This window comes from Equus caballus, chromosome 3 (genome assembly GCF_041296265.1).
Source record: "Equus caballus isolate H_3958 breed thoroughbred chromosome 3, TB-T2T, whole genome shotgun sequence".
Taxonomy (NCBI): Eukaryota; Metazoa; Chordata; class Mammalia; order Perissodactyla; family Equidae; genus Equus; species Equus caballus.
In genome coordinates this window covers 117,774,387-117,797,275 of record NC_091686.1, presented here as the reverse complement: position 1 = coordinate 117,797,275, position 22,889 = coordinate 117,774,387, and the positions used below count along the sequence as shown (strand labels likewise).

At 46.6% G+C, this 22,889-nt stretch overlaps 1 protein-coding gene across 3 annotated transcripts in view; it reads right to left on the bottom strand.

Moving 5' to 3' along the window:
• Positions 1 to 22,889, bottom strand: part of CLNK (cytokine dependent hematopoietic cell linker) — a 154,540-nt gene that overhangs the window by 96,486 nt on the left and 35,165 nt on the right. Inside the window, exon 3 of one of the 3 annotated variants that reach the window (XM_070262704.1) lies at positions 16,642 to 16,765. The exons of the other annotated variants lie outside the window; for them this stretch is intronic. The gene's annotated coding sequence lies outside the window, so the exon portion shown is untranslated. The remainder of the gene's footprint in view (positions 1 to 16,641; positions 16,766 to 22,889) is intronic. 3 annotated transcript variants of the gene reach the window in all.

The window sequence follows — 22,889 nt, the reverse complement described above, 5'->3', positions numbered from 1 at the left end:
CTGCCCACAGGAAAGCCGTGAGCAGCTCCGTGCTCTACAGCATCTCTCTCCTCAGCTGAAACTCTGCAAAGCACCAGTCCTTCTGTCGCTGGACCTGGCAGTAAGTGAACACCCATGGACCAAGTGCTATAAGTCATTCTAACAACGCCCAGCTATCTCTGAAAGCAATCGCCAGAGCCTTTTCACACTAAATTAGAGTGAAGCATAGTAATCACTGTTAGGAAAATCTACTTGCTCTGGTTTTAGGAGCTTTGTGCTTTAAACCGGTCAGACTCCTGAGCTGCTGCCAGCAAGCAGAATAGACATCAACGGGGGACAGATGGAGTCTTTGGACTGTGTGTGGGTAATAACGATGTGGTCAATACCTTGCTGGAAATAAAATGAAATGTTGTGAGCTACCATCCGTCTCAGAGCAACTTAGCCGCTCTCCATGTGACAATGACCTCACTAACTGGTTATTAGAAGTAGCTTCATTTCTGCAGGAAACACAGGCATAGAGGGTGGCAGGGGGCTGGGGTGTGGTGGTGGTGTAGCCAGAAAAGAAAAAAAAGAAAAGGAAAGGAAATAAAAATGAAACAAAGAGGACGTTCAGCTCTATGATTGGTTTGGAATAGATCTCTATGATCCTCAAAAAACAAACAAACAAAAAAACCCCAAAATCAAAACACAGAGAAAGAAAAATGTGTTCAACGCAGCAGTGCGCTGTGTGCTTTACATACAGAGTCTCAGGTGATGCTCTCGGGTGGCTGATGTTCTTATCCCCGCCTTGCAGATAAAGACACTGAGGCTCGAGGGGGTGAAGCACCCTGCCCCATAGCTACAAGCGGCAGCTGCAAGCCAAACTTGTTCCCGTTTGCTTCAAAGCCCAGGATTCTTTCCACAAAGTCCCGTCTTAATATTCACTAGAATATTCACTAATATTCTAAGTGGTATGAAAAGAGGAAGCCTGAATAACCTGCCCTGGCTTTATTTTCACACGAGAACATGAGCCATCTGTAGCCTAGACACTCCTTCTTCCCTCTTGGTCTTCACGGCCAAGTGGGAAATTCCGTGTCGAGATAAAGGGAAGAGCACTGGGCGTGCATCCCATCTTACATCCGCCCCTCTTCCCTCAGAACCTTAGAGCTCACAACCCCTCCTTGTGGAAACGAGAGCCTTGAAGTCCAGATGTGGAAAGCTGCATACCCAAGCCAGGCAACTGGGCAGTAGCCAGAGCTACCCCTACCCCTGAGAGGCACCATTTTACTAGGAGTCTGTGCCTTCATGAGGGGAACCAATTGCTTTACTGTTTTCAGTGGGGTTTTGTACCCAGAGTATATGTTAACATTGATGCCAGAAACCCACCTATCCTAGTCTCCTCACTCAGGCACTGACTGAACTGTCAGAATCGTCCTTGATCATATCTGGCGCTGATCAGTGGGGCTCTCTCTAACGTCAATGTTCGTCCCCTTTCACTTTCCCATGCAGGTGCCATGCACTCCAGCATGGTATGGAGCATCTCATACCCACAGAGTTTCTCCTGCCTGCACTGTAAGGCTCCCCACACGTCAGACAGTTCATTTTTACTCATCTTTTAAACCAACATCCAGCTCTGCCTCCTTCACTGCATCTTGCCAGCCTGCCCTGTCAGGTGTCCTGCCTCCTGGACCTCATGGTCTCTGCGCTTACTTCTCTCATAATATTTACCACATTGGACTGTAACTACTGGCATACTTGCCTATCTGTCCCTTGAAAGAAAGAAGAAACACCTTCCTGGAGAGGGCAGGACAGTCGCAGTACCTCTTGAGACAGGGAGAATCTTGAGGGTGAGGACTGTATCTCGTTTGGCTTCTAATCCTAGCCCCAAACGTGGTTACCAGTGGATAATTGAGGTTTATTAAATGTTTATGGAATAAAGAATGGATGAATGAGTCTATAACTCAATACGAAAAAGGTGTCATTGGAGCCTTTCCATTTTGGGGTCCTTTGAGTCAAGGGCATAAGCTTTGCTAGATAGAGTTGCTGCCAGAAATGTGGCACGTGTCTGAAGTGAGCCATATCCGGTTAAGACTCATAAACGTCAGCCACTGGAATCTCTAGCTCTTGAATTCGTTCCATCCTTAGATTCCCTTAACCAACGCCAGATTCCTTGTTACTATTCTGTCCTCTCCAGGAAGATGTTAAGAGCAAAATGCCAAGAAAAAGATGATTTGAGTATTGAAAAACAAAGGACAGCTCACTTTCCATGTGGGGCTTGGGGCCCATGGCTTCTCGGTGAACTTCCTTTGTGTGTGGTGAGAAATTTCCCAGCTGCAGCCTATTGTCCCATGATTAGAAGCTGGGGCTCTGCAGGTAAGAGATGAACAATTCTAAGGGTAATTGAACACTCCACAACTTTTCACAGTGGATCGGCACTGAGCCATTTAGCCCAGGTATTTCTGTGATTGCGATGCTGAGAAAATATACACCATTAAACGGTTCTCAAATCAGTCTTTCGTCTGGGCAAAACAGGACTTGGTATTTCCAGTCTAGGTCATAAAAGCAAGTGGTTGGAAACAATAGCTGCTTAGAGACTAGAAGAAAAAAGTTTTACCTTGGAAATTTGAGTCCTTAAATTCTAGGCATTGGAAGATTTCAAGGAGTAGGAAATATGTAAATATCTTTGAGCTCCACCCCTTTCTTTGGTAAATGCTGTCTACATGGTTGGGGCAGAGCAGGCTAGAATCCATGCTTATAATAGGTATTATTCCCATTTTACCGTTGAGGAAATTGAGACTTGTGATCGCCCAGCTTAAAAGGGGGTGATGGTGGAAAGCAGATTTGGGTCACCTGATTTCAGGTCCCATGTCCTCTCCAGACATTTATATTACTTTGTTTATTCTTGGGTTCATCTTGACCTCTCCTGAGAGCTTACAATTCATTAGGAGATGTGGCCGGCTGCAACAGCTCCCTGCTAACTAATGCAGGCACGAGGGCGCCGACCCGGTGAAAGAGGGTCTCTGCCCAGCCCTTGGTTGACTTGGTGCGGGCAGAAGGGGGCTTTCCCACCACGGCAAAGTTATCTCCACCACCCCAGCTGGAGGTTTCCACCTGTTCTTTATTGAGAAAGAGCATGAATCTGGTATCAAAACCCCTTGCCATGGTTTGGTGGAGGGAAGTATAGCACAAATGCATTAAAAAACATCTATCCTATGAAATTCACCTACTTTAAGTGTACAACTCAATGATTTTTATTACATATACCTGAATACAGTTGCTAAAATATTGTTTAAAAAATCTATACCCTATACCGTTCTCCCTCTAGAGAATGGATCCTTCGTAACTCAGTTAACTCATTGATTGGTTTAATGAGCTCCTGACTTAAATCCCTCTGTGGGGTTTTAGAGATAGATATCCGGGTTGGAGAGGGTTAACGGAGCACATTAGTACTGGGACATAGCTACAAGATTGAGTGCAAAATCAGAGAAGCAGCTGCCTCAAGGCAGGTTCCTTCAGTAAAGCTTCGCTCATTTCTTCTTTCAATAGATAGTTGTTCAGCATCTCGTCAGTGCCTCTGGGCACTATAACAGTGGTCAGAGGAAGAGTTCTGGGGTCTGATTGCCTGGGTTCAAATGTCGGCCCCTAACCTTGGAGCTGTGTGGACTTAGGAAGGTCAGCACACATTTCTAAGCCTTGGGTTCCTCGTCGATAAGTCAGGTGTAGCACGGCTGTCTACTCCATCAGATACTTGAGAGGACTAAATGAGATGGGGCCTGACACATTACACGCACTCAACGGATTTTAGATGCTCTTATTTTTAATGTCAGGCACACAGTGATAACGTACTTAGGAAAATTGTGCCCTGACCTCTAAGGACTCTCAGGTTAGAGGAGGAAACAGGCAAATGAACAGGCACTTCCAATTCCGTGTGAAACGCTGTGATGTGGAAACTCCAGCTGCTGCCGAAGGGGAACCCAATCCTTGAAAAACCGTGGAACCCCAAGTCAGGATGGCGATGGCTAGACTTAAAGGGTGAGAAGGTGGACAGTGAAGAGGGAGGAAACGTGTGAAATGTTACGCTTGGCGCGGTGTGTGTTTAACTTGGAATGTTGAAACGTGCCTAAGACACGAATTCCTGTGAACCCGTGAACGTCCCGGTGCTTGCAGCCACCCAGCGCTCTGGAGCGCTTTCTCTTTTCACCCCTAGGAGGAAGAGTAACCTGCCTGAGTGGTTTAGGTTTTTATCATTTAAACAATCCAGAGCACCAGAGCCGGAGGGACATCAGTAAATGCTGGAACAGGTAAGCACTACTCCGGACCCTAATCTCAAGACATATTCAAAAATAGATGTTCCATGAAGAGAAGCAACCTAGGTCAAGTGGTTCTTTTTCACCCAGTGGACATGAGTCACAGCAGGCATAATTTCTGCAGGACTTCTCAGTACCTTCGCTATACTAATAAGCGTCATGGGACTCAAAAGAGTTTGTCCTGCTCCCCATATTATTTGGTGATGAAACAGTTTATATTATTCTTCTCCAGAATCATGGTGACTAGCATTTGGAAGAACACACATGGGAAGTGGGGACTCCATCCAAACTTCTTGTGTTAGGGTTGAGGAAACTGCCCTATGGAGGGGAAGTGACCAACCCAACATCTCCAACCCAGCTGGGGGCAAAAGCCCAGGCCAGGACTCAAGTCTGCCTTGTTTCCACCTCAGTGATTACAGGGCGAATAGTCTGCGATGTCTTTCTTGGTAGTTTCCAAGAAGAATGAGTTGCAGAAGTTTTACTGGGCAGTAGAATAATAACCATCATAATATTGTGCATGTGTACGAGTCTTTCATCCCCAAAGCCTCAGGCGCACCAAGTACACAGCGGCATCACGCTGCAAGATGCCTTTGACATGAAGATCTCCTGCCTGTGGAGCCGTAAAACCACCCAAGACTTTTCACAGAGCGATCCCCCAGGCCCTGGGGTGCCTGACAGGATCTGAGGATTGCTATTACTGGGAAACGCTGACCAGCATAATTGAAAGCAGAGCTGTCCTCCACTGGAGGGAGGCGTTCTGTGTATAAAGGGAGGGCGTGGAGGCGAATCTGACAGGCTCACACCACTCTGAGGTTATTGTAACAGTTTGTGTTTGCTTTTCTCGCTGCTTCTACACGGAGCTTGGCTCTGCTGGGCTCATCTCTCTTCTTCCAATTGGCTGTTCCCTTGAGACCCAGTGAGATCACTTATGCACTTTGGAAATGAAGAGCATCGGGCATTCGTTGTACTAAGGGTGTGTGTGTGTTTGTGTGTGTGTCTGTGCGTGTGCATTTGTGCTTGTGCATCAGAGAGAGAGTGAGAGACAGACAGAGGGACAGACAGAGACAGAGAGGCAGCCAAACCAAGCCTTCTCCTTTTGTTGACCCTGGACCAGGTCTGTCAGCGTTTAAACTCCCATGACACAGCTGAGGGCTAACACGGTGTAGGGGAGATGCTTCCAGTCTGGGGGCGGAAGGGACCATCTAACTCAGGGAGGGAAGCCGACATCTGTGACCTACTCTGTACCAGGCACATTCATTTCAGCTGCTCATTTATTAAACTTCATGAAAGTATTTGGGCACAGGAATGATGATTCTTGTTTTCCAACTGTAGCGACTGAATTTGCGGGGATGTCCTGGACTCGTCCGTTCCTTCTGGCTGGTGAGTAGCGGTGCTGGCTTCACACGCAGGGCTTTCAGCCCCGGAGCTCACGCCTTTGGCACGGGCAGTCTTGGGTCCTCTCAGGCCAGCTCTGCCTCCTTCCCTGCAGAGTCTTGAGGAAGTTGCCTCAAGCCCCAGCTCTTAATTTCTATGTCTATAAAATGAGCATTCCTCTCAGGGCAATGGTCTGGTTAATTTGTGTGTGTGTGTGTTTTTTTTTTTTTTTTATCTCCAAGGGGCGTAGGTTTGGGATATAAATTTCCTGCCTCTCGTTCATTCTCTCCTTCTCGCTCTTTTTGCTTCACTGACCTGGAAAGCCCATCTTCACTTCCTCCCATTCTCTTGAATGGTCTTTATTTTATTCACACAGAGGTCTCTTGTTCCTCCCCGACACATGGCAAGTCAGCCCCTCCCTATCCTTCCTCCCCTTTCCTTTTTTAAAATTTGGTTTTTAAATTTATATTTGTATATCTTTGTAATTACATGGACGTTGTAGAAAATGAATACGAGGAAAAACAAGACAATAAAAATCATGCCATACAAATCGACATATTCTGGTTTATAGCACACACAAATAAATGATAATTTTTTAAATGAATAAATATGTGCTTAATTAAATATGCCTCCGTACAACCATTTTGATGGATGCATAACACTGCAGACTATGGCTCTTATACCGTATTTTAACAATTTCCCAAATTCATGGTTCCAGGCGTGTGCTTTCATGACACAGCTGGCTCCAATCCTGGTTCTGCCACTCCTACCCATGTATTTTTTGAGCAGGGTGCTTGGCCTATCTGTGCCTCAGTTTCCTCACCTGCACCACTGGGAGAGCTTTGAGCCACGTTTCTCCCGTAGAACGAGCACTCGAACCCAATTCTCACGAATTCTCATCTACTCCTGCTGGGCAAACGTCACCCAACCTGCTACCACATAAGCGGAGAAGTCAGAGATGTGTCCAGGACAGCTTTTCCTTCCTCTTCAAGGGCTTAAACTGTTTTTTACCCTCAAAGTTTTTGGCGGGAAGGTTGATATCCATGGAGAATGGGTTTGTTTTATCAGCGGGAACTGACTTTTACGGTAGGGGCCGGGAGCAGCCACAGGACTGTGGAGCTGGGAGGGGCCCAAGGCACCTGAGCACAGTCCCCTCCTTTAAGGAGCACAGGAAGCTTGTCACAGCCGCCTCTAAGCCCAGCCTTGCCGCAGAGGCCCTGCGAGCACCTGGTGTTCCGGGATGAGAATCCTTCTCTTTTTTTTTCCCCAATCCCCCCAGTACATAGCTGTATATTTTAGTCATAGGTCCTTCTAGGTGTGGCATGTGGGACGCTTAATGATGTGATGGCTTAATGAGCGGTGCCATGTCCGCGCCCAGGATGCAAACCCTGGGCCACCAAAGCGGAGCACGCAAACTTAACCACTCAGCCACTGGGCCAGCCCGAGAATTCTTCTCTTCTCACCTGGCCCTTCCTCCCTGTGCCCTGGCTTTTGGAGGAAAAGTCGTTAACGAGGTAAACTTTCTGCATAGTTACCTATTTAATAATACCTACATAGTTTGACATTTAGTAACGTTTAGTATTATATTGATTCATTTATTCAAACAATATTACCACTTGGGTCCAGGTAGGAGTTACAGCAGATGCTGTTGTTCCCCCACTGGATCCTCTTTGCTGGGCCAGCACATCCCTCCTCTTGCCTCTGGAGGGTGACTGCTAACAGGGCACATCAGCACCATTTTTGCGAGGACTGCCTTTGACTACAGGAGCCACCTGAGCTGGTGAAGCCTGAAACGTTGGGTTCCCCACTCCCACCCCCATGAGCATCCTGAGCCACTAACTGACCCGGTCTCTTGCCTCTAGGCTGAACGACCTCTGTGACACAACTCATGCTCCACATCTCCTGTGCTGTCAGGCCAGGCTGCCCCAGAACTCTCCTTCCCCTCCGGGTTTCCTCCCTCCCCTGCAGGGCGCCCCCACCAGCACTCCCGTCCTGAGTCGCTCACACAAGAACCCCCATCTCAGGCCCTGCTTCTAGAGAAACTGACGTGCGGCATAAGGTTTTCCAGACAATGAGATGGATTTAAGCAGCCCGCTGTCTCTCACTTGGATAACAGCCTCTTGGCTGGCGTTCCCACACCCCCTCTTTCTTGTCCCCCTCCAATCTGTTTCCAGAAGGAAGCCCACAGAAACTTTTCAAGCATATATTTGTTTATGTTAATCCCATGGGTGAAAACTTTCGGTGCCTTCCTCTTGCTCTCAGAGAAAGAGTACACGGACCTACATGGTCGTTGATGGCCTTCCTAGGTTTACCCCAATCTTGCTCTGGAACTCGGGCCACACTGACCTTCCGTTTCCTTAGAAAGGCCTTAACCCTTCACATTCAAGGTCTTTCTCCATGCAGTTCCCTCAGAGGGGAAGTTTATTTTTTTCCGCTCTTTGCTTAGTTTTCCAATTGTCCTTCAGATTTGAACTCAAGGTTACACTCCAACACAGACGACGTCTATGCCCGCTCTCGTAAGTCACCCCTGGACTTACAGTGCTTTGAAAATATTTAATTATGAAATTATTTACCTTTTTTTCTCTCTGAATTAATATGAATCTCCTAAGAGGCAGGGTCTGTTCACCGTTGCTTGCCAGGATAGGACAGCCCCCAGGAAGATGCCCGGGACATTGCAGAATGGAGCAGTGGATGCAAACTTGAGGGGCAGGGGGACTTTGGAGGCGGGTGGAGGTGGGCTCAACTCCTCACTCCCTGGGACAAACTGTGTGGTCTTGGCCCTGTCTCCTCATCCTTGAGTGAAGACAATCGTGGCTGCCTCCCTCACAGGCTTGTGCGAGGGGCCGTGCTCAATTAACTGGTGGTTATTACTAACCACTGCTAACCTGGCCTGGGCTTTAAGGAAGAGGCGGGCTCACCTTCCCCAAACACATCAGCGATCTGAGATGCCAGGCAATGGAGTGTTCACTTGGGGGGCCCCCTGACGTTTCATCTGTCCCAGGAAACGGAAGTGGACATAGACCCAGCAGGGGTGAGGAGGCCCTAACATCTCTCAGGGCTGGGAGAGGGGATGCCCAGACCCAGGAAACCTCAACTCAGGATTTAGAGTCTCAGCCAAGCTCAGGGAGTTTTCACCTTTACCCGTGAGAAGACCCCCAGCCCCTGTCTCTAGGCCAGTTTCTCACAGGCCCCACATCTTCCCAACGGCAGAGCTCGTGGGGGTCAGGCAGCGTGGTGGTGAGGGGGCAGTGGCTCCCACCCCGGCTGCACATGGGGAAGGCCTCTTATAACCAGACAGTCTCAGCCTCTCTCAAGGCTTTCAGAATTAGAGCCTCCATGAGGGAGGGCCAGGAACCTATGTTTTTCAACGTTTCAGAAATAGTTCAGAAAAATATTGCAAGTAGAAAATCTCGGTGCTTCTGATGCTGCCAGCCAAGCCCAGTCCATGCATGGTGTTTGGGAACCACTGCACCACAAGACCTCTGAGTGCTGGGGAGGCAGAAATGCTGAAAGACTGACAATAATGAAGGAATGCTCCAGAGAACAGCCTCACTTTGCTGCCACTCCAGGATGGGTTTCTTTCTTTTTTTTTTTTGTTTGAGGAAGATTAGCCCTGAGCTAACTGCTGCCAATCCTCCTCTTTTTGCTGAGGAAGGCTGGTCCTGAGCTAACATCCATGCTCATCTTCCTCTACTGTATATCTGGGACGCCTACCACAGCACAGCTTGCCAAGCAGTGCCATGTCCGCACCCGGGATCTGAACCGGTGAACCCCGGGCCGCCGAAGTGGAATGTGTGCAGTTAACTGCTGCGCCACCAGGCCGGCCCCATGGGGTTCTTTTCTATGAAAACTCCTCAGCCTTGAGGAAACTGATTAAATGTTGTACATCTGAGCTGAATTGGGTTTGTTTCCCATTCATTTTGCTCCTGGGCCCGCTGATGCCTTTCAGATGAGTTTGCCTTTATATAGTGCTGGGTGGTTGACGACTTACTGTGACACATATTTGTCCCCATTTGGACTCTGTGACCATTCTATGAGATAAGCAGAGAGAGGATCTCATGACCCTCATTGTACGGAGGGGAAAATGGAGACGCTGGAGCTCCAGGGACCGGTTCAAGCTCTCACAGATGGCACGTAGCAGAGCTGGGATTCCAACCCACATCTGCTTAACCAAGTATGTCCCTCCCTTCTCACTCTGTGCCTGTGCTCTGTGTTGTGGATTCAGAAATTACGGAGACACTCTCTCCAAATAGACTGTGAACTCTAGGAAGGAAGGAAGGAGTAAAAATTAATTCTAGCAAGACAGCAGGAGTGGGAAGGTTTATCTTCCTTTCCCCCACTACACCTCGTTCCTATTCCCTACCCACACATTCTCATAGGCTGGGCTGAGCACCCCACCTTCTCATTCATTCATTCATTTATTTATTCATCCTTTTATTCATTCATAAATCCATATACTTCTTTAGTAATTACACCAAAAATTATTATTTATGGGGTATCTCCCACAAGCCAGGCAGGCACTATTGTTCTGTGTATGCCATCGTAGGCAGCCCCTTAAAATAGGGAAGCAGAATTGAGGGCCATGTTTATCTCCACGCACATTTATCTTCATGAACATTTGCTGAATGAACGAATGAATAAATGGATAGACAAGTGAATAAAGGCTGTCTGTAATGAAGATATTTATAGAAAGTATAGAGGAGCACACAAAAGAAGATGCTTTCTACCATCTACCACACGGCATCTATGGTGCCAAATGCCAGAGCCACTTTAGCGAATCAGCGTTTCCTGATCCACTCTCATTTCCCAACATAGCATCATGAAAGCCTTCTCTTCCGGGCCTCCACCTCCCTCCTGCTCCTCCTGGTGTCTAGTTGTCTTTGGGTCAACATGATGAGGTCAGCTCCTGAAGAACTCTACAGGAGCTAAGTACCATCTGCGTGACCCCTGGCCGGAGCATATTGATTGAAAAGCATTTCCAAGCTGCCTAAGGTATGCGTCCCCTCTCATAAGAGCCGAACACTCCCGCTGCCTTCTGTAGGAAGTCATTTAATTGTGTTCTCTTCTAGGATGGGCATCAGTGGGTGAAGCAGAAGGCTGGACACCAGAGACAGGTGGGGGAGGAGATAGCTACTGCCTCTCCCTCAGATGCTCAGATGAAGAAAAAGGAAATGAAATGGCTGGAGAGGAAAGATCACAATTACAGGGAACCAGAAATTTTTCAGATCATTGTGTTGTCTGAAAATAAGATGAGCACACTTACAGAGGAATATCTACATTTCTAGGTGTCTCTATCTATATCTATGTATCTATGTCTATATCATCTGTATTTCTATCCAGGTAGATCTAGCCAGATACAGATTTATCTCTCTGAAATAGTCAAATCCTTGGGGTAAAACAAAGATTTGTTGACACTACATAACAGTTTCTGTGATCTTTAATTACATGTCTAATATGAATTCACTCCAGCCCTGTCACCAAAGAACAGAGCGTTAGAGGAGAGGAAGGGAAATGGGAAAGCGGAAGGGGAAATAGTGCCAGTAGGGTGTCTGGCAATTGGAAAGTTTTCTATCTCCTTTTATTCTCAAAGCCACACTGTGACAGAGGAATTATTTCTACTTTTTAGTGAAGCTCAAACAGCAAAAGGGTTTTCCCAGTTGTCCTTCAGGCCTCACATAGCTGGTGGACAATAGAGTTAGGATTCAAATGTGTCTGCTTCTGAGGTCTTTTTATTTGAAACCCTAGCCTCTTTTTCTGAATAGAGGGCTCAGTAATGTCACCTGATCCACAAATTGAGTTGCAATATTGAATGGTGGCTGAAGGCATGGACAGCCTTTGTATAGGGTGGCCACCTGATGTCTCCAACTGGATGCCTGACAAGAATCAAAAAATGAAAATATCCAAAATGTAACTCTTATCTTTTGACTCGCCATCTCCTCAGGCTCCCTTTGTTCTGCAAATGGCACCTTCTTCCATCCATTTGTGCAATAGAGGAATCCAGGAGTCATCCTTGACCATCCAACATCCCTAGCCCAAGCCATCACCAATCATGGAGATTTTCCCTCCAAACTGCTTCTTGGATCTGTTCCCTTCTCTCCATCTGACCTCCACCATGCCCACCTTCATCTTTGCTGGTCTCCCGGTCCATCGAGTCCACGAAGTGGGCAGACAATAGCCTTAGCCCTTATCAGGGCTCAGTGCAAAGGAACATAAAAGAAGATGGAGACTTCTAATTTTGCCCTGGCGATGTGCATAGCATTTCATACATATCGCAACAGACAGCTTCCACTTAGCACAGCTGACTTTCATGTGGCTATTTATGGAATATTTGTTTCTTCCACCTTATTGTAGCCCCACAAGGGCAGGGAGCTGCTCTCCTTGTGCATCCGGTGTCTCTGAGTCTAGCTCAGGGTCTGACAGTCACTTTCCTCTTCTCTTGATAAATCTGTCGGTGCACATTGGCTGCACTTTTCAAAAACAACAGATTCACTGTTTGTCTTCTAGAACGCTCCTACTTTTGAAGGAGTCATGCCACATAAGCCATGTGACGTTCATCATTTTTATTCACTTTTCACATAAAAATTCTCCATTTTTATTTCCATCACTTTCAGCACTATCATTACTTTTGCATCACCTATCATGAACTAATTAATATTTTTAAAATACCTCAAACTTAGGCCCAAATAAGCAAATATGGCTAGGCCACTGACAAGAGAAGCGTTTTTAACCTGGAACTTCTGTTCATTTACAGAATTAGAGCTAAGTCAAAAATTCTTTTTTTTATGATTTTTGGTGAGGAAGATTGGCCCTGTGCTAACATCTGTTGCCAATCTTCCTCTTTTTCTTTCTTTCTTTCTTTTTTCCTCCCCAAAGCCCCAGTACACAGTTGTATATCCTAATTGTAGGCCATTCTAGTTCTTCTACATGGGGTGCCGCCACAGTGTGGCTTGATGAGCAGTGTGTAGGTCCGTGCCCAGGATCCAAACATGTGAACCCCAGGCCACCAAAGTGGAATGTGTGAACCTAACCACTTGGCCATTGGCCTGGCCCTCAAAAGTTCTTGAGGCACACACGTTCTCTCAGATCGAGAGTGTTATCTTTGGGCTGTTAATTATGGTTCCATCCTCATCATATCTGTTAGTGGGCTGTGCCTTTCTCAGAGGATCTGATGAATGCTCGTGTTCACAGAGCACTAACTGACTGCCAGGTGATGTGTTAACACTCCATCCACATCCTCTTATCTGATTCTCATTCTCTCTATGGGAAGTTCGATTGTGATCACGGTTTGCACTTGAGGGAAATGAGATAAGCAATTTGATGGAGATGGCATGCCTAACCCAGGAATATCTGACCCTAAAACTAATGCTCTTTCTTCTGGACCATGCTGCCTTCTTGGATATCTGCAAGTTCTCCAAAGACCAAGAATTCTGTCATTTTTCTACTCTGTGCTTTTATAACTGTTATATACTACACTGAATAGCAGGAATGTAAGTGGACAACAACATGCACATACAAGAAGCAGACAGAATCCACTCCATGTAATGGCAATAGGATTAGCAATCACAATGTATGAAGTGCTAGACCTTGTTATGCGCCTTCACATACAGTACTTCATTTGCTCCCTGTGTCAGCCCTTCGAGGGTGGTTGTAATGGGAGAGATTAAATGATGTTGGGTGCTCTGACACACAAACATGGTAGCTATCAGTTGGGCTTACATCTTCCCATTGATACTCAGGACAACAAGTGAGGTTAGGATTAGAACTCCCATTTTACAGACGAGGAAAATGAGACCTAGAGCGGTTAAGCCAACTTCCAAGGTCACACAAGTAGAGTTGGGTCCAGGCTGAGTCTCGCCCTGAGCCCTGCCCTTCATCGTGGGATGGCACTCCCTCTCCGTAACCAGCACTTGCTTCTTGAAGATGCCAGAAAAGGAGGATGGAAGCCACAAGGGCCTTCAGGGGAGCCCTCTGAGAAAAGAGGGGACACTGACGAGAGACTAAGGGAGGAAGACCGAATATTTGTCCTGAAAAAGTGGCCCACAGGATGCCTCAGATATAAAAGGAAACAGCCGGGCAGTTGCTTTGGGAGCTGTCGTACAAGTTATCCCAGGTCAGCAGGCAGACCCAGAGACCCCGCTGTCTCCCAGGCAGCTTGCTCAGCCCTTTGTAACCTGGGGAATGAAGCTGAAGTTAATTAGCTCTATTTACTGCGTTTGCCTGTCATCTCTCCTGCAACTCCAGCTTCACGCTTTCTACCTCTCCACATTTGATCTAAAGGAAGAGAGAATCACGCTGCAGCCCCAATTCTGCCTACTGGGCTTACGTGGCTCACCGAAAGACTGTGCTTTTTCAGTGCTAATTACTTTAAGTACTTTCAGTTGCCCACTGCTCCTTGGCGGCACCTCTGTGTTTCAGCTTCTCAGTCAAGCTTTGGTATTTTGATATACCTGTCACTGCTCAGCGTTCTGAAGCTTTTTTGCTTGCTTCCTGTGCAGAGCTCGGGAGAACAATTTGACTTTTCCCTTCAGGTTCATTCAGAGTAGTGAAAGCCAGTAGAGATGAGGGAGGATCCGAGAACCTCATTGCTGGAAGGAACTCTGGTAAAAGGTACAGTAGAATTGGGTGGTCTTCAGGGAAGAATAAATTCCTTTTGAGGCTTAAGCTGGTTCGGCTGGGTTATTATTCCCCTCTTAAAAATGAAGAAACTGAAAATCTTATGGGTTCAATACCTTGCCCAAATCACATGACTAGGAGGTGGCAGGATTGGTGTTCAAAGGACTACTTGTCTCCAGATCCCATGCTCTTTCTTCTGGACTAGGCTGCTCTGGACGGCCTCAGACATTGTGAGATGCTACTAGAGAGATGCAAGAGGTACATAAGACATTGTCCCTGTGTACAAAGCGGGAACGAGAGGTGTGCAAACACTTCCACACTGGAACAAATGCCATATTTATGGTGTATGACATGTGATCCATGAGAACACAGAGGTCAGAGGGAGGGATTCTGCTCAAGGGCATCTGGGGAGACTTCTCAAGCAGCGATGGGGGTTAAATTGTGTCCTCCAAAAAGATATGTTGAAGTCCCAACCCCTAGTGCCCCTGAATGTGACCTTATTTGGAAATAGACTCTTTGCAAATATAAATTAAGATGTAAGCTGAGTTAATACTGGAGTTGGGTGAGCCCTTAAGGCAATATGCCTGGTTTCCTTATAAGAAGAGAAGAGACACAGAGACAGACATACAGAGAGGAGAACTCTATGTGAAGACACAGACACATAGAGGGAAGACGGCCGTGTAATGATGGAGGCAGAGATGGGAGGGATGTAGGTACATGTCAAGAAATGCCAAGAATTTCCAGCAACGACTAGAAGCTAGGATGCAGAGCATGTCTCTTCCAACAACCTTGATTTCAGATGTCTGGCCTCTAGAACTGTGAGGGAATAAATTTCTGCTGCTTTAAGCCATCCAAATTTGTGGTAATTTGTTACAGCAGGACTAGGACACTGATATGAGCAGATGCCACCTCAATGGACCATGGGCCCTGAGAGGTGTTGGGTAGAGAGGAGTGGAGGAGGGTAGGCAGAAGTGGAAAACAGCATACCAAGGCATGGCGACAGCTTCCCTAGCGTGAGTTGGGGGGTGTATCTGGAGCTTGAGCATACAAGCAGGAGACTGCAGGCCACGAACTGTTAGATTGGGACTGAATTTTGAAGAGTGGGGTTTATCAGGTAACTTTGCTGTTAGGTGGGGCCATGCAACTGTTCTGGACAGCAGGGTGTGAATAAAAGGAAAATAGACCATCAGCACCTAGTCTCAGCTACCTGCTCCAGATGCTGAACCTACAGGGTGTGAGGCTGAATCCCTGAACCACTGCATGGAAGGGATCCACCTCAGAGAACCACTGGACACACAAGCTTTCTGTGAACAAAGTACCAAACCTCGATGTGGTAGCAACTGATCTTTCTGGGGTTTATTTGTTACTGTGACAAACTAGCAAATACATATCTCAGACATTTGGGGGCAAAACATCAGAATTACACATATGTCCTACCTTTCCAAAAGACCCTGGAACACGTCAATCATTCTGCTTTTACTGCCCACTCCCATCCACAGGCCCTTAAATGTCCTAAGCACTTATCAAATTAACCAGAGAATTAAAGCTGGCATGAGCTCAGGGATCAATTCCCTCTTTTTACCTCAGCTCCCATGGCAGGCCACTGGCAGAGTCGCATCAAGGCACCGGCCTCCTGAGCTGAGGGGTCGAGGGCACCTTGTTCTCTGCACTGCCGCTCGTCATCCAGCCTGTTTGCACCCCAAAATGTGAGACCACTGCTTGCACAATGATGTTCCCCGGCCATACTGATAGCGGCTTCACTCTCCGGAGGGTTTATAACCACCCGGCCAACCTTTTACTACTAAGTGTGGCTTATCTGTAGGGTGACATTGTAGTGAATTGTATAAATCCAGGTGTTTTGGAGAGTGAAAGGGGGCGCTTTTCATAATTACTCTGGGAAAACAGTGCCAACTGCGACTGTTTTGGGCACGTTGGGTCATGTGGTCACCTTGCTCAGAGGTGGTTTTGATGAAAAGTGGGTAATATGATGAAATGGACTTCAGGACTGAGGAGTCCAGGAGCTAGCGGGTGTGATCTGGCTTTACTAACTACAGACTCTGGGAACTTGAACAAACTCCTGCCCGAGGTTCCAGTTGCTCATCCGTAAATTGGGAAGAAGGATTAATCCACACAATGACTTGGTGAAAGTGGCATATTCATTGTACAAAGCTATAATGCTTTAACTTATTTTTATCATTCTTGCTGTTGACATTGGTGGTGTTAATGATTGCCATTCCTTGGTGAATTAAAGCTGGGGCTGTCTGCCTGTGCTACTTGCTAGAATCACGCGGGCAGATTTATCAGATAAGTGCTGTATTCGTTGGCTTGGACTGCTCTAACAGAGAACCACAGACTGAGTGGCTTAGACAGTAGAAATTTATTTCCTCACGGTTTGCAGGCCAGAAGTCTGAGATCAAAGTGTTGACAGGGTTCTTTCTTCTGAGGTCTCTTTCCTGGGCTTGTACACGGCTGTCTTCCTCTCCCTGTGTCTTTGCATGGTCTTCCCTCTGTACCTGTGTGTCCAAATTTCCCGTTTTTATAAGAACACCAGTCATATTGGATTAGGGCCCACTAATGACCTCATTTTACCTTAATTACCTCTTTAAAGATCTTATCTCCAAATGCAGTGACATTCTGAGGTGCTGGAGGTTAGGCTTCAACATATGAATTTGGAAGAGGGACATAATTCAGCCCGTCATAGGTGCCTTTCCCCACCCCCAGAAATGCTGGTATATGTCAAGGCCAAAACCCATTGTATTGAAGGAATTTCAAGAATACTCTTGATCTGGTGAGTTAGAGACATTTCTGGCCAAGGCAAAGCGCAGAGGCTTTCTTGCCTTGCTGAGTGAGGCTGTGTGAAACTGACTGATTGCCTCTGAACCTTTTACCAAGCCAACCCTCTTCTGTTGGAGATGGGAAATGGTTTGGACAGAATGGCTTAGCACTGACACAATGAATAACACTTTGTCAGTGGCTTCGGCTCCTTGTGCAAGCACTTTCTCTGCTCAGGCAGTGCCTGACTCGCCTTAGGGCTTGCATGTGCCCTGCTGGGCTGGGGGCGTGGGGGCTGCCTATAGCCCCCTGTAGGTCCCTAGTTTAGGAGCCAGCTCATGGTGTGAGATACCCCTATGAGATCTTAGCAGGATCTCCTCTGAGACTCAGTTTCTTCATCAATAAAATGAGAAAAGGCTTTCTGCATCGTACAATTCACGAAGTTGTCACAGAGAACACATGAGACCGTGAATTTGTAGCTTCTATATCTGCACCGTCCAAAACAGCAGCCACCTGCTCATGTGGCCACTTAAATTTAAATTAAAATTAATTAAAAATAAAAAAATAAAAATTCAGTTCGTCAGTGGCATTTTAAATTCTCAACATCCCCATGTGGCAGATGCTACCACACGTGGCAGATGCTACCATATTGGCTGGTCCAGATGTAGATCATTTCCAGTACTGCGGAAAGTCCGATCGGACGGCACCACTCTAGCTGCTCTAGACATCTTCCCTCAAGAAGGACATTGTTATGACTCCACAAGCGAAGCATTTGAGGAGCAGCAATGTTAAATTCTTCTTCCATGTCACATATAAAGTGGAATAACTGAGACTCAACTCCAGAATTGCCCAATGTCTGAAGTCTGGGATCTGTTTCAGTACATACACTACCTCCTATTTTCAGCTTAATGGATTATTTTTCCTCAGTCAGTAGAGCCAACAACAGTGTAGTCTAACTTGAAAGGCAATGAGTAAGCTTTTGGCTTCTGGAAGCTCTGCCAAGGAGGTTTTTCAAGGGCATTGTTGCATTGGGCAAGGGGCTGAACCAAAATTTTTGAAGTCTTAAAGGTCTCTCTCTGTTTCTTTGTCTCTGTCTCTCTCTGCCATACCCACACACGCATGCAAGCACACCCCTCATGTATCATAATTTTTCCTCTCTTGCTAACCGCTGTGCAACCTTAAACAAGCTGCATGAACATTCTTTGTTTCCACACCCTGAATAGAATAGGGATCCCATTGCTGGGCTCTTAGTTCATATCAGGAGACTTAAGAAGCCGACTATGCAGGGCTGTGCAGTATGAGCTGTTACTATTGTTCTTACCCTTCCATCATCACGCTTCTGCCTTCGCCCAAGCACTGCGGGCTTCTCCGTCCCCGCCCAAGAACTGTCCTTGTAGCAAGAACTATAAACAGCAACGTGAAACCTACTTATAGGCAGATGAAAAGCAGATGCTTGAAGCCAGCGGGAAGTGCTCGCCCAGCAGCCCGTGCTTCAAGCTTCAGAGGCAGACCTTTGCTACAGCTGGAAGTGAAGCCACAGCCAAGAGGGGCTCAAGGCAGCTGCCTCTGGAAGCTTGCCTACCCCTCCAATCTCTGAGCATGTCAGGGCCATTTTTCATGTAAAAAAAAATCAAGTATTAGATCAGAACGTATGATTTTTGCCTTGGGTGTCTTAAAGCTGTAGAGGAATAAGACTGCACTTTCAAGTCTGACTTAGACATCTAAATAGAGAGGAATTGGCCTCCTGAAGGACAGCAAGGGTGGGATTCTGGGAGCTTTGCTGTTGTGGGGGAGGGGCGGGCTCACTGAGCGGGGTTTAACAGGCCCCTGGCAGGGGAGGACTGGCATGGAGGCATGGGTAATTGCAGTGGTATTACCGAAGTTAGGCTGGTTGGAGCAGAAGATTCAGGGGAGGAAGAGAGAGCCAGGTGGTTCCCAAAGTCTGGGTCATGGATTCAGTCTGGGTCTGCTCTAAGGGTTCAGCATGACTTCAGCAGGAAACTAGAATCTACATGGAGTGGAAGGTAAACTGCAAGTCCGTCCTCACTCCAGTGGATTCCTGCATTGCCCTGGGGATGGAGTCTAGACTATGCCAAGACTCTCCTCAGTGGATGCTGTGCTGTACAGCTGCTGGGCGTGCTGCTTGTAGACAACTGTCAGACCTCTTCGTCCGAATGAATGAATAAACAAACGAAGGAATGAATGACAGAAGTGCATCCTTCAAATACATCATCCATTAATTTGGCATTCTCAAGAATACAACTATAGTAACCAATGCATACGAAACAATTTTGGAAAAAAAGGCAAGGTAAATAAGAGTAAAAATAAATAAACAAATCTGGCATGGGTACAGCCCTTTACGATTTTCAGCTGGCATGGCCATATGCATTCTGACCTCATGTCCAGTGCCTCCTGCCGTGTACCTGGCATATGTCCCAGAGTTGCTCTGCAACATGTAGAGATGGCCAAGACATTGCACTTGCCCCCAGGGAGCTTCTGATTGAGATGCAGAGGCAAAATGAGCAAATGCAAAGTGAGGCTGAACAGGTACAGAGAGGATGTTCAGTGAGGCCTGAAAGAATAAGGGACACATTTTTGTTGGAGACCCATTTGGTTTACATCCTAAAGGTGAACCAGTTGGGAAGGGGAGGTCATCCCAGGGAGAACGGGCTACCAGGACAGAGGCAGGGAGGCAAGAATGAAAAGGGGGAAGACAAACAGCATGGATATTGGAAAGGAGTACCAGGTCATTTGACTTTGCTAGCCTGAGTCCTGGTACTGCCACCAGTGGGACCTGTATGAACTTGGGTACATCATGGAATCTTTGAGCTTCAATTTCCCATCTATTTAGCAGAAAGGGAAAAGTAGATAAAATGAAGCAAAAACCAAGACCCAACCTATCTCACTGGGCTGCACCGTCAGTTAATATCTGGGTGGCTCTGGGAAGGTCGCCTAATTTCTTTAACCTCAGTTGCCTCAACTCTAAAATGAGAATAATTATGTTTGCCCTGATATTCACACAGAGCTCCTGGGTAGGCTAAGTAAAACAGGGGACACTGAAGGACATTTAAAATGTTCAGTGCTGCAAAGCTATAAGTCATGATTTAAAAATTTTTATTTTAGTATGTATATGCTAGATCTGTATTGTTGGATGACTGATGACCTATCTATCACAAAACAGGCTATATGCATGCACACACACACATGTAGGCAGGCAGGCAGACAGACAGACATAATGCTTAAAATTGGCTGGTCCATTTAAGAAGTAAATTTTCTGGATCTTGGCGATTATGTGACCCTTGCCTCATGGTCTTCTTTGCCAACTGTATTTCTAACTCATGTCACCTGGAGAAGAATGGCTCCTCCTGAAAGAGGCAAATGCCTCTTCACATTTTCTCCTGCCTGGGATGGCTGCCGAGGGAGGAGCTCAAATGACTTCACAGTCATGAGATTCCATCTTTGGGTTCCCTTCGTCTTGAATCAATTGCTCTCGCAATAACCCCATCACCAAATGCCACTGAATGCCTCCTCTGTGCCAGGGTTGGTGCTGTATACTGAGGGTACGGCAGTGACCCAGAGAGATGGAGTCCTTGCCCTCATGGTGCCTACCATGCAGAAGTTAGAAAACAGCCCCTCCTGTGGTGGCCTGTAGTGACTGATTTTCTTTCTTTTACCTATTCCTGCCATCTCAGATTTTCCTGCTGCCATGAGGACAGCTGCTGAAGTGACAAAAGAGAACACACTAGGAAAGGACACACTGCCACATGCAGGCACCTAATAATAGAGGGTAGTCATAGGGCGGAGGTGTAGGGGCTACACACCTCAAAGTATTCCTACAACCTCAAAAGTCCTCTACTTTCTAATACGCCCCCAACCAGAGTTCAAAATTAGGTCATAACATTCACAGTAACAATACAATTGTAAACTCTCTGTGTGACAAAGCACTGTCCAAATATCCCAGGGGGAAATTCCATGATGACATCTCTGGGCATCAATGCACCAAATATCTTGTAGTCCTCAGGTCTCTGATACTCTTGTGTCATTTATAACCATAGTTCCCTAGATTATGGTACATGACAATCCTTTTTTTCTGTTGTCGGCCTCAATGAGCTTGGCTACGTATAGCAGGCCTGAAACTGGGTTTGAGTGATGAGAGAGAAGCCACTTTGAGGCATTTTACAGTGTGACAACCCGCTCACATACAAGGCCTGGATGTTTAGGTAAGGACCTGAGCATGGGATGCCCTCCACAAGTTCCCGCCCTGCTTTTCTAGGGGCTCCTTTTAAAATAGCCACTTAGAGTTGAGCCCATGAAAAATTACTGATTTCTGTCCCAACCACCTTATAAGTAATAGATGCTTGCTACCCTGCTCTCTATCTCCTGCTTGCTCCTGATCTGGGATGGAGGACTACCCTTCCCCTGGCTCATTGCACTCCCCTTCTGGGATCTGTACCTAATAAACCTTGTCATTTTACTTCCTTTATGTGAGTGTAGTGAAACTGTGCCTTCAATCACATGGACCCCCAGGGTTTTCACTTCCTCAAAGTAGAAGCTCGGATGCCAAGGGAGCTACCAGCTGACCCCACGTGGGTGGCTTGTGTCTCCTCATTCAGCAGTCATAATCTGCGTATTCCTAACTTGACAAATCAGCTCCAGGTTTTCCAAAGCAGTTGGGAAAGGGGACTTGAGAAGGTCAAAGTGTTCTACATAATGTAGAGATGAATTTGGGCAACATAGGAGCAAGAGAGTGAGAAAGCTACCCAGGGGAGGGCAGAGGGAGGAGCCAGGATGATGCGAGGAAGCTGAGCAACATGAGAGGTGGGCAACCCGGAAAAAGTGGCCCCAAGAATGGATGTCTATTATGAGCGCTAAGTTGTGTGTGGTGTAGAGTATGATGTTTGCATTCTCTTTTACTCATAAATCTTCAGGCGCGAGCTTTTCTTCACACGCCAGGCTCGTCTTGGTCATGGCTATGATGAGAAGTGGGAACGAAAGAGGAGCTGAGAGTCTCAGGATGAAAATCGCTCACATTTGTTTATGTGCCCCTCATATTAACTTAACACTGTGCTTTCCAGGTGTCAGCTTCTACCGCGTTCCATGTATTAACTCAGTTAAACCTCACAGCTCAATGATAGGATGTTGTTATTGTCTTCATTTTACAGATGAGGAAACTGAGGCACAATGAGATTTAACCATTTGTCTAAGGTCTCCCTGCTAGCAGGAGGCAGAGCCCAGGTTTGAGCTCCGGCGGTCTACTCTGCAGCCCAGAATGTAGTGGAGACTCAGAATGGAGACCAGGGTGAGGCAGGTGCGGCATTCACATCGGGAACAAAATTTAAGGGGGCACCAAAAAACTCAGTAATCAAAGTGAATATAGTTTTAATGCAATATTTAAAAAAAATCAAAATTAAGCATCAAATTTCAAAATAAAGACAGAATCAGTATTTCTAATTTTCCTTTTCCCACTGGCTCCAAAGTGGCTCAGCACAATGCTAAATGGAGTTAGATTTTCCTGTTGCTTCTTATTTCTTGTTCTCCACTCTGAACCAGAGAGAGCTCTGAGAAAAGACTTATGCTGGGATTTGTAAAATTCTTAGATAGGGCTTTAAGCTTCTACAAAGCATGAAAAAGGTGCTCACGCCAAGCCCTGCTGGCTCTCCAGGGTTAGAAGACGCCAGCTGATCCCTAAGTAGCTGCCCTCCCTCCCTGCGTTTGTACATACTGTTTCCTCTGCCTGCGATGCCTGAATTAAATCTTTTTTTAAAAACCATTTGATTGTGGTAAGAACATGAGGTCTAGGTTCTTAAACTTTTAAGTGCATAACACAGTATAGTTGACCATAGGTGCAATGCTGGACAGCACATG